The sequence below is a fragment of the Myotis lucifugus genome, unplaced genomic scaffold, assembly GCF_000147115.1.
Source record: "Myotis lucifugus unplaced genomic scaffold, Myoluc2.0 scaffold_136, whole genome shotgun sequence".
NCBI classification, from domain to species: domain Eukaryota; kingdom Metazoa; phylum Chordata; class Mammalia; order Chiroptera; family Vespertilionidae; genus Myotis; species Myotis lucifugus.
In genome coordinates this window covers 696,337-708,349 of record NW_005871184.1, presented here as the reverse complement: position 1 = coordinate 708,349, position 12,013 = coordinate 696,337, and the positions used below count along the sequence as shown (strand labels likewise).

Sequence of the window (12,013 nt, the reverse complement as noted above, 5' to 3'; positions counted from 1 at the left end):
TGTATCATGATGCCCTCAGCTTCTACCAACTAAGAGGCTTGACGTCCCCAGGCCTTTCGAGCAGTAAAAGCTGTTCCCTCTGAACTCCATCGCAGTAATGGCTTTCTTCGTTCATGCTTCAGCAACCTGTAGAGTGCTGTACCAGTTATTAGCTCCTTGGACCATGTCACAGTCTGAAGATAGGGCAGGGAGGCATAGCTATGACCATTTTACAGGGAGGTAAAATCATTTGTCCAGGATCACAGTGATAGTAAAAGGTGAAGATGGTATGAGAAACAAGGTCTTCCGATCCCCGATTCCACTGTCATCCTGGCCCTGTAAGAAGCAGCATAACAATCACGTGGAGATAATGTGAAATTTAGTTTAGAGTTTCCTTTGGAGAACCAGAAATTTGTGTAAAATAAAATTCTTGGGTTCTCACAGAACCATTAGATTGACTCTGTTCACAGTCTGAGAGGCCAGAGAGTAAGAAAAAGAACTCTTTTGAAACACTTTCCTCTTGGCTTCCAGGATACCACGTTCACCTGGTTTTCCACCTGCTTCTCAGTCTTGTGCTAGACATTCCTTAGTATCTCCCACCCCCACCTCTGATTTATAAATGTTGGAGTGTCTCCACTTCATGATCTTGAAACTTTTTTCTCTGTATAGCCACTCTCTACTTTATTTCATACAGTCCTATGCTTTTAGTTGCCATGTATATACTGGTACTCCCAGCCTAGATATTTCTGTTGATTACCAGACTTCATTATCCAACTACCTATCTAACATCACTTGTATACCCACTAGACATTCAAAGGTAACATGTTCAATCACTCATATCACCCTGAAAATTTGTTCCTTCTACAATGTTCCCATCTCAATTAAATTCAACCTCATCCTTCTTATAACTCAGGCCAAAAACCTGATATCATCCTCTGGGAGGCGCTGAGGGACTCACTTTCAAGTGATTTGAGGAAGGATTACCCTAAACTTTTTACAACAATGGCAGAATTGGTCATTTTGAAGAGATTATGCAGAAAAAAGAAAATTCCAGGGAACCAGAATTAGATATAATATCACAATTTTCAAAAGGAAGATATTATAGGCACTGAATTTGACTTTGATCAATTTTCAAACATATTTTATCCCACATGGTTACAAAACATTATAAAACATAAGTGATGCTCATTAGGTTTCAAGATGGATTCATTAAGAAGGAGACATAAAACATGGGTATCTATTAAATATCCTGTTTGGTTACCAGCTAATGGTAACTATCCCTCATATAAAACCAAACACAGATACTCCATCCAGTTTATCTAAATATCTGAGAGATATTTGAGAAAAGTCTTCCAAAAATTTCATATAAGCACAGCCTAGGTTCACTTAATGAAGGCATTTGGAATGAATCCATTGTGATAGGATGATAGACAACTTTAGATAAGCGTTTTTATTATACTCATTGGGGATATAGGAACCATACATAAAAAGCACTATCAGAGGAATGGTGACTTTTCCATTCAATCTCTCAAAAGAGAGCAATGATTTCCATTATTCTGCGGATGGCAGAATTGATACCAAGGAAATATATGTCAGATTCCTGGCCCTCAATTTGATACAAAGAGCAATTCACATTCTTCAAAAAAGATAATAAAAATTAATACTTTATTAATTAGTCAGCCATTAATTATTGGAAAGCATTTTTGTATCTAGTAATATATAAGGGGTTGTGGAATATTTAAAGAAAGGATAAAATATATTGCCATTTTCAAGAAAATTAGAAGAGAACTTTGCAATTATGGAGACATTTAAAGAACAATTCAAGGCTTTAGTAGTTAGGGTTCTTTGATTTTTATAGAACATAAAAGAATTCTGGCTTAAGAAGAAATTTTTAGGAAGGATATGGGAGGTTAGATAGAATTAAAGTAAAAGCCAATGAACCAGGGAAGTCCTGGTGACTTAGTTAGCTATGTTCTGCGTTTAAAAGGTGAAGTTATAAAATCATAGCATTATTTTTTCTTGGGTGCCTGTGGTCTGAGACAGCATCTGATTGCCTCCCCGGGATCATGGATTCACCTCTTGGTCAGGAAGGCAGTGCATTTTGCTTGAGAAGCCACTAAATTTGTATCTAATGGGAGAAAATTTTCCCCTAAAGAAAAACCAGAGTGTCTCTACCAGAGAAAGAATAAATGAATTCTGAACAGATAAACAGAAGTCCCCCATATATACCAAATAGTAACGTATCAAACAATTTAGAGGAAGATTTCCTGAATAGGGAAACATTTATTGGGGAGATAGAACTTTAACTAGACCTTGAAAAATTGACAGGATTTTGATATGCAAAGGAAAGTCTGTCAGACAGGGAAGGATAATCAGCAAAAACACCAGAAAAAATCATAGTATGTTTAAGGTATGCCAGGGAGACCCTCTTGACAGTAGTATAGGATCTCTATTTGGAAATAGTTAAGTATTTAGTTTGAAGGATATTCAAAGCCATACTGAGAAGATAAACCTCACATTAATGGAAAATGGATATCATTTAAAGCTCTTGATCAGAAGAGCGACAGCATAAGTTGGTGTGGTCAACAGAATAATGCCTCCTCACCCCCGCCTTCCTCCAAGATGCCCATGTCCTATTCAGTGGCTGCGTCATCTTACATGGTGGAAGGGACATGGCAGATGTGATTAAGGTTACATATCTTGAAGTCGGGAGGTCCTTATAACAACACTATGAAGTATATAACTATTTTTATGAGACTAATTTCTCAGATGAGGAAACAGGTACACAGTAACTTGCACAAGATTGCATGGGTAGTGATAAAAAGAAGATAGTAACATACACGCTTTAGCTTCAGGGCTGCTTTATCTGGGGTGGTCAGGGAGGCATGTCTGTGGAGGTAACATATGAACAGGAACATATAGCGGTAAAATGAAAGCCATACAAACACGTGGAGTCAAAACTATTTTTTATCTGGAACAGCAAGTACAAAAATGCTAAAGTTTAAGGGGTAGTAGGGTCAGTGTGGCTGGAGCATGTTCCATGGTCAGTGGCAAGAGAAGTCAGAGAGATACACAAGGGTAGGCAATTTAGGGAGCATAGACTTTGGTAGTGTTTCTTTTATTAAAAATGCAATAAGCTATCAGGTGATTGGGGATAGGATGTTGGTATACTTTGTATTTTGAAAAGGCCAGTTTATTTGCTTTGTGGAAAGTAGACTAAAGAGGGGCAAGACAAACCTGGAGAAAAGGTAGAAGGTTATTTTAATCATCTGTTTAATAATATGGCCAGGAATAAAGATATATTAGTACAGGTGATTAGAAGTGGTTGAACTTGGGCTATATTTAGAATACACTTCATATCACCAGGACTTACTTATGGTTATAACCAGGAAAACAACTAAAGTAACCCAATGGCATGAAAACCAGGAGAAAAAAATAAAACAAGATTTACAGTAGTAGTCAACACTGTCAAGTACAAAAGAAATGTAGAAAAAACTGAGGTAGAGAAAAAATGCCACTGGTTTTGACTGCTGAATGTCAAGATGGTTGAAAAAGTGTTTTAGTGGATGATGGGTTAGATTACACTAGATTAAAGGAGTTGGTGGTGACTGCTGTTGGAAAATACTTATCCTGAATCTTGGCTGTGAAGGAGAATAGAAATGAAAAGCTCTCAACTGTTCAATAATTATGTAGTTTTTCTCCTTGGACTTTTCTGTGTTTGTTAAAATCAATAGTAAAAGAAAGTTGACATCAGAGAGGAGAGTAAGATTATTTGCTAAAATAGAAGTTGGGAATAACCAATGGATTTCAGTTCTTCAAGTTGTCTCTGGCATTCATACCACAGATAACTGAGAGTTGGCTCTCACCCCAAGTTTCAGGAAAGCAACCAATCAATTCATGTGAGTCATGTGCTTACATAAGATGAAGTCAAGATTACAGGAGGAGGATATTGCTGTGGGAATATAAATAAGCCCCTTATCACTGGGTAGGGCCTCTTTATAAAACATGGGTTGGGCTATGGAACAGAGAGTTGAACTGAAGAACATGCTCAGGAGCTATCTTGAGAATTTGTTCCCCCTCCAATGCACATGACGGCTCCTGATCTGTTGTTAGTGACATGTAATTTAGAAATCCTGAGTAGGAAGTTTCCGTTAATGGGTATAAATCACAGTTGGCTTCTCAGAGGTAACAATTTGCTTCCCATGTTATACATACTGGGAAACCTAATGAGGGCTTGGAGTCAAAATAAATTGCCTCATTATAACATTGTTTCTGCCTTTTTAATTTGTGCTTCAGTCTCCAATAGTTCATAGCCTCCTTGTACTATTCGGTAGGTTGGGACCCAACCTCTAGTAGTTTATATGCTTAATATATATTTGTCTTCTGACCATTTATCATTCTGTGGTACTTAATAGAAGAGCTCAATATTTATTACTAATATGATAAGTAATAATTCCCCATTAAGACCAATCTAAATTGTAAAAATACCCAAACCAAGACTATCATAGACATAGTATTTGCCTTGTTAGCGCGCGCGTGCACACACACACGCACACAAGTACACATTATTTTTATAGCAATACACAGATAAAACTACAATCAATTATTTAGAGTTGAATGACAAAGAAAATATCTTTTTTTTTAAAACACAGAAATCATTTCTAAATCCAGGCCCATACAATCTGAAATTTAGGTCCTTAAAAACATGTAAGAAACTAAACTAATCTTGGACATCCAATCACGAGAGAAATCATTGAATTTCTTTATAAGTCCGGGACATCACATTGAGAAAATGTAAATTTAGCAAATAATAAAAAAGTGTGCCTTTTTCATAGATTATAATACATCATGTTGCATTTTCTTATCAGAATGCACAGCATTTGGGTTCAGCCTTGATATTTTCATCAGGAAACAAACCCAACAGGCCATGCCCCTTTATAACAGCCACGCATCGGTCTATAGCAATAGTAAAAGGATTTCCTGGTAATGGTTTTCAAACTGACCCTGGTAAACAGAGGGCAAGTAGAGACCTAAGAAAGATGCAGACCACTCCAGATTGTAGGTGACAATTTTAATAAGCAAGGGACTTCCATAGAAGGCTCGTCTTGAGCTGCCACAAGATGAGATCTCTGTGCCCACCCACCAGAATCATAAAAGCTTGCATAGCTTATATAGAGGTGCACTGTCCGGATGGTCTCAGCAACGCCTTACTTACTCAAAGCTACATCCTTGAAAATGGCTCCTACCAAGGGAACAGAGGGCAGAACTACATCCCAAGGTCAGAGAGGAAGGATGTGAGGCTAGACTTGTCATTGTAAGGAAATAACAGTCCTGCATCTTAGCCAGGGGAGGAGGGCATTGGGTATTTTTGTGATTGCGTCACACCCTGTCTCTGTGTTGACACATGATTGGAAAGTGGTTTATTTTTGTCATGTTTCAGGGCCCTCTCTGACTCTTCTTGATACTCTGTGGGTATAGTTTATACTATTTAGTCCTAGCTGTGAGTTGCCAGATGTCAGGGCTTCCTTATATTATTTTATTTTATTCTTACTTTTTAAAAAAATATATAACTTTATTGATTTTAGAGAGGAAGAGAGAGATAGAAACATCAATGATGAGAGAGAATCATTGATCAGCTGCCTCCTGCATGCTCACCACTGAGACAAACCGGCTAGGGCTTATTCTTACCTCTTTTTTGTTTTTTGCAACTAAGTTATTCTTACATTTAACAAGTATGTATGAGTTTCCAGATGCTTCTGGCACTGTGTAAAGCGCAAAGTATGGATTAGAAAAGAAGACGTGCAGGTGAAGCTCAGGTAACAGCAGTGATTACGAGTATGGCTTTGTTGTAAGTAACACTCTGTGGCAGATGGTCAAAACTGTCTGACAGAATCTGAGCTTGCCATAGCAACAAAGTCGAACCTATTCCAGTGCTCTCTCTTCTATGAGACAAGCCATTATATAAACTTAGACAGTGTTAAAAAAAAAAAAGAATATGGGTTTGGAGTCAAAGACCCAGGTTTAAAACCTGGCTTATCCCTTACTGTCTCCTTGGGTAAGTTATTCAATATCACTAACTCTCAGTTATCACATCTGTAAATAGGAATAATAGCTCCCTCAGAAAGTTGTTACTGACAGTAAATGTGTTAGTTATTCCCTCAGACCAGCGGTCGGCAAACTCATTAGCCAACAGAGCCAAATATCAACAGTACAACGATTGAAATTTCTTTTGAGAGCCAAATTTTTTAAACTTAAACTATATAGGTAGGTACATTGTTATTAACTTAATTAGGGTACTCCTAAGGCTTAGGAAGAGCCACACTCAAGGGGCCAAAGAGCCAAATGTGGCTTGCGAGCCGCAGTTTGCTGACCACGGCCTTAGACTAAAGAAGATAGGTATTAAGTATGAAATAATGACGCTGCTAAGTGCTACAGAAGAGGAACCAGAGTGTGCTATGGCGGTACGTTCCGGACCTACACAAATCTGAGGGAATCAGGAGAGTGTTCCACAGCAGCAAATGTTTAAACTGAGCCCTGAGCACATTTGAGCTAAGAGGAAGGAGTGAGAAGAATGGTTTCCTGTCCAGGTAGAAGAAGAATTTGGGCAAAGACTGAGAATGAAGTGAACATGTCACATATGAAGCCTGGGGGAATGCCTGTGTGTCAGAGTCCAGACTGCAAGGAGGTGAGTGGGGGGAGATCAGACTAGTGAGGTGGGCAGGTTAGGTAGGGCCTGTGGTCCTATTAAAGATTTTGGTCTGTCCTAAGAGCAACAACACACCGCCACCAATAGTGTCCTCCCTCCCCAACACCTTTTACAGGAACCACTACTCAACAGCTACAATAAGGAACTTGAATTTTTATCTATTTATTCCCATCTCTGGCTCCAGATAGGTTCTCAATGAGGGGGTTTGAGTTATCAGCTCAGACAACTAGCATGGCCTTAATTTGTGCCCCCCAAAATGTATTTAAAAGGAAGAGGAAAGAAAGGAGGATAGCAATGGGTAAGGTAGCTTTTCAAAGATTCAGATAGTAGAATACATGACACATTCTTCTTAAAATCCCTTAATCCAAGTATAAATGACCAAACATTTTAGGTTTGTATTTGAGAGTCCAGTGTTTCACAGATTTTCTTTTTTCCTATGGCTGTAATTTTTTTTCCCAATGCCTGCAATTCACTTAGCTACCAACTAGCTTAAGTGGTATGGGATCAACTGAGTATAAATGAGTAGTCTAAAATATGGATGTAGACCTTTTCAAATTACATATTTACATCTATAAAAATGAACATGATAAAATATTTAAAAACAAATATTAGTTATTTCTAATAATTTTTGTTTTCTACTCTTAAAATTAGTATAATTATCTACCATGACTTCTAGGATTGTGGTACAAATTACATGGAGTAACATATCCAATGGATATTCAGTACATGCATGTTACCTTCTTTTCTACCAAAAGAAGGGCTATTCTGAGGAGAAGCCAAGGTTAACCAGAAGGAGTGGACCCTTTACTGAAGTTGGTATTTGAGCCTAGGATCAGTTAGACAATCTGCTGGCAAATTGAACAGAAGCACATGAATGCTGTCTTAGATTCCATTTCTCATCAAAATTGCTCTCCTCAAAGAAGAGTTTTGCAGTTATGAATCCATAACTTGCCAGACTTTGTTCAGGTGAAGCTGAACAAAAAGCAAACAAAAAAAGTCTAACAAAATAAACTGCCCTAGGCTACCATTCATGTGATTCATTTGAATGGAAATGTGAAGTTATTTGAAGGCATAAGGAAAAGTTTATATTAAGTGATCTAAGTGAAATGAATTAAATGTCAAGAGATGAGTCAATTCTTTTCTCCGAAAACACCAGAACTCCTGTCGACTTTACTTAGAATCATTAGTCTTCCTGTAACTATTTCACCTTTTCCTTCACCTTGCCCTCACTTCTTTCTTGTACATTTAAATCACACAGACTCTCTCAAGACTGTAAAACCAGCATGCTGTTATTTAAATTTTGAGATTAAAGTTGGTATTTTTGCCTTTGATTGAAGGTATATGACTTTACCAGTAAACTTTCAATTTGTAATCCTTTCTTTTTATAAATAGTTGATACAATGCGTCAGAAGGATCCATTTATGTCAATAGTTCTGAGTAACTGATCATTCAAGAAATTTCCAAACTCTATCATGGATTACACAACAGAAGTATTTATAAACAAATCACAGTTGAAATAACACAATGTTTTGTTTTATCCATGTACGATGTGCAAGGGATAAATAAGGTTCCTTCCCAGATGGTGGCTCCTATGGGTGGTGACATCTGTGTTGAAATGATCACACAGGCTTGCACGCTATTCATGCCCAGGCTTTTTCCATCAAAGAGAAATGACTAAGAGTGACCATACCAGCTCATGGGGCCAAGAATTTCAGGACAGTCTATGCCTGCCCAGGCCCAACCAGTCATAGGTTTAGGGATAGAAACCCTTTGTGATTTTTATAATAATCACTTAAAACTGGGAAAAATTAGTAGAGTAGTCCCTTAAACTTGCTATTACTTATTACAGATGATAAGTAACAATAAACAATGACAAAAGTATGTTTTCCCCACAATTAGATATAATTTTTGTTATTCCCTAACTCTGTTCATATCAACACTGATTACATATTACTATTAAATTTAAAAGATCAAACAAATATATCTATGCCTAGGTCCTATTCCAGACAAATTAATCAGCATCCCTTGGGGTGACACTTGGTTTTTACTAGTAGTAGCTCCTCATGATTCTTATGAGCAGACAGGATTTGGAACAATGGTCTTAACCAATGAGATCCCTTGGAGAGCTTTATCAAGTGGAGATGTGTGGGTCTACACCCTGAGATTCAGACTTGATTGGTCTGGGTGTGGCCTGAACATTGGGAGTTTTGAGAACTCTGAAGGTGATTCTAATGTGCAGCCAGGCCAAGATGATGATCTTATAAATTGTCTGTATCTTTGGTTTAAACATCTGTAGAAATCTAGGAAGAGGAAGTCTCTTAAAGCAGTGGCTCCAACATTGGCCTCTTCAGAGAAAACAGCCATTTAGAACTATAATAATCCTTCACTTTTATTTAGCATGCAGCACATTTCAGAGTGTTTTTCCAAGGCATTAAGTTGGTATGGGGAAATGTCTTTAAAATAATTTTAAAAAATACAAAACCAATACCTCTCTAATATTGCCTATCATTTTCTTCTTTGTATTATCATCCTTAACTCCTCTAATAAGCTAAAAATCCCTTAAGGTTAACTTCTGTATCTTATTTACCTTTGCATTCCACACAAGTATTTGACAAATGATTTTACTTGGTAAGTGTTCAATAAATTTCTCTTCAATAAATGATTAGAGAATTCCATTTGCGTTGATTAATACTATCCAGAACTTCTGTGGCTGCCTCTGTCTAGGCCTTTGAGATACAGTGAACCTTATACTTACAGCTCCTGCTGTCATGAAGCTTACATTCCAGAGAATGAATGAAATGCTAAGATTTTCAACTTCTGGGGCTGCTGCATATGCCTTACAGCATTGCTGACGTGCCACAGCACAGCTGCAGACTGGCACAGCCCAACACACTCAAGAGACATGTGCCTTTTCCTTTGCTAAATGGCAGTCAACAATCAGCCCGTAGCATTGTTGCAGTCCTACTATTTTAAATGAACAACTACCTATTACTAGTAAGTGCTGTATTCTCAAAAGAAATGTGGCTTCATCAGAGGCATCTGGGGACTATAGCATGATCTGAAGAAATCAGACTCTCAGGCCTTTCTGATCAAAACTGCCCTTGGGAATCTGGATGGCTTCACTGGGGAGTTTTACCAAAGAAAAACTAACACCAATTCTCCCCAGACTATTCCAAAAAAAATCAAGAAGAAGGAACACTTCCAAACCCTTTCTATGAAGCCAGCATTACCCTAATCCCAAAACCAGATAAAGACACCACAAAGAAAGAGAATTACAGGCCATTACCCCTGATGAACATAGATGCGAAAACCTTCAGCAAAAGTTTAGCAAATCACATCCAGCAGTACATTAAAAAGATCATACACCATGACCAAGTGGGATTTATTCCAGGGGTGCAAGGTTGGAACAATATCTGCAAATCAATAAACATGATATATCACATAAGCAAATTAAAAGACAAAAACCACATGATCATATAAATTGATGCAGAAAAAATTTGACAAAATCTAACACTCTTTTTTGATAAAAACTCTCAGCAAAGTGGGAATAGAGGGATCATACCTCAACATAATAAAAGCCTTATATGACAAACCTACAGCCAACATCATACTCAGTGCACAAAAACTAAAACCATTTCCCCTAATAAGAGGAACAGGATAGGGATGCCCACTTTCACCACTCTTATTCAACATAGTACTGGAAGTGCTAGCCATAGCGATCAGACAAGAAGAAGAAATTAAAGGCATCCAAATTGGAAAAGAAATAAAAATGTCATTATTTGCAGATGACATGACATTGTAAATAGAAGACCCTAAAGACTCCATCAAAAAATACTACTAGAGTTAATAAGTGAATTTGGCAATGTAGCAAGATACAAAATTAACACCCAGAAATCTATGGCTTTTTTATGTACACCAATAATAAACTCAAAGAAAGAGAAATAAACAAATTTAAAAATCCCATTTACCATTGCAACAAAAAAATTAAGATACCTAGGAATAAACTTAACTAAGGATGTAAAAGACCTACACTCAGAAAACTACAGGATGTTGAAAAAAGAGATAGAGGAAGACATAAACAAATTGAAGAATATACCTGTCTTTATGGATTGGTAGAATCAACATCATTAAAATGTCCATACTACCCAAAGTGATCTATAGATTCAGTGCAATCCCCATTAAAATCCCAATGGCATATTTCACAGACCTAGAACAAACTCTCCAAAAATTTATATGGAAATGAAGAAAGACCCCAAATAGCCTCAGGAATCCTGAGAAAGAAGAACAGAGTTGGAGGGATCACAATACCAGATTTCAAGCTATATTACAAAACCACTGTTCTCAAAACTGCCTGCTACTGGCACAAGAACAGACACATAGACCAATGAAATAGAACAGAGAACCCAGAAATCGACCCAATCCATTATGTTCAATTAATATTTGACAAAGGAGGCAAGAGCATACAATGGAGTCAAGACAGTCTCTTTAATAAATGGTGTTGGGAAAATTGGACAGATACAGCAAAAAAATGAAAGTAGACTACCAACTTACACCATACACAAAAATAAACCCAAAATGGATAGAGGACTTAAATGTAATATGGGAAACCATAAAAACCTTAGAAGAATACATAGGTAGCAAAATCTTTACTGATACATCTCTTAGGACAATGGAAACTAAAGAGAAAATAAGCAAATGGGACTACATAAATATAAAAACCTTCTGCACAGCAAAAGAAACCAACAAAACAACAAGAACTCCCACTGCATGGGAGAACATATTTGCCAATGTTACATCTGATAAGGATTTAATCACCAAAATTCATAGGGAACTCATACAACTTAACAAAAGGAAGATGAACCATCCAATCAAAAAAATGGGCAAAGGACCTAAATAGATACTTTTTGAAAATGGGCATTCAGAAGGCCAAGAGGCATATGAAAAAATGCTCAAAGTCACTAATGATCCGAGAGATCCAAATCAAAACAACGAGGTACCATCACACACTTGTCACAATGGCTAACATCAACAAAGGACAAGTGCTGGCAAGAATGTGGAGAAAAAGGAACCCTCGTTCACTGCTGGTGGGAATGCAGACTGGTGCAGCCACTGTGGAAAACAGTATGAAGTTTCCTCAAAAAATTAAAAATGGAACTGCCTTTTTACCACTTCTAGGAATATGCCCCAAGAAAACAGAAACACCAATCAGAAAGGATATTTGCACCCCTATGTTCATAGCAGCACAATTTATAATAGCTAAGATTTGGAATCACTCTAAGTGCCCATCAGCACAAAACAAAAAAAACAAACTGTGGTACATCTACACAA

The 12,013-nt window shown here is 37.3% G+C and overlaps 1 non-coding gene across 1 annotated transcript; it reads left to right on the top strand.

Moving 5' to 3' along the window:
- The first annotated feature begins 5,829 nt into the window (after nt 1-5,829).
- On the top strand, nt 5,830-5,955 carry LOC111827140. The gene has a single exon (XR_002830651.1). It is a non-coding gene; the product is annotated as a small nucleolar RNA SNORA28 (small nucleolar RNA).
- The last annotated feature ends 6,058 nt before the right edge of the window (nt 5,956-12,013 follow it).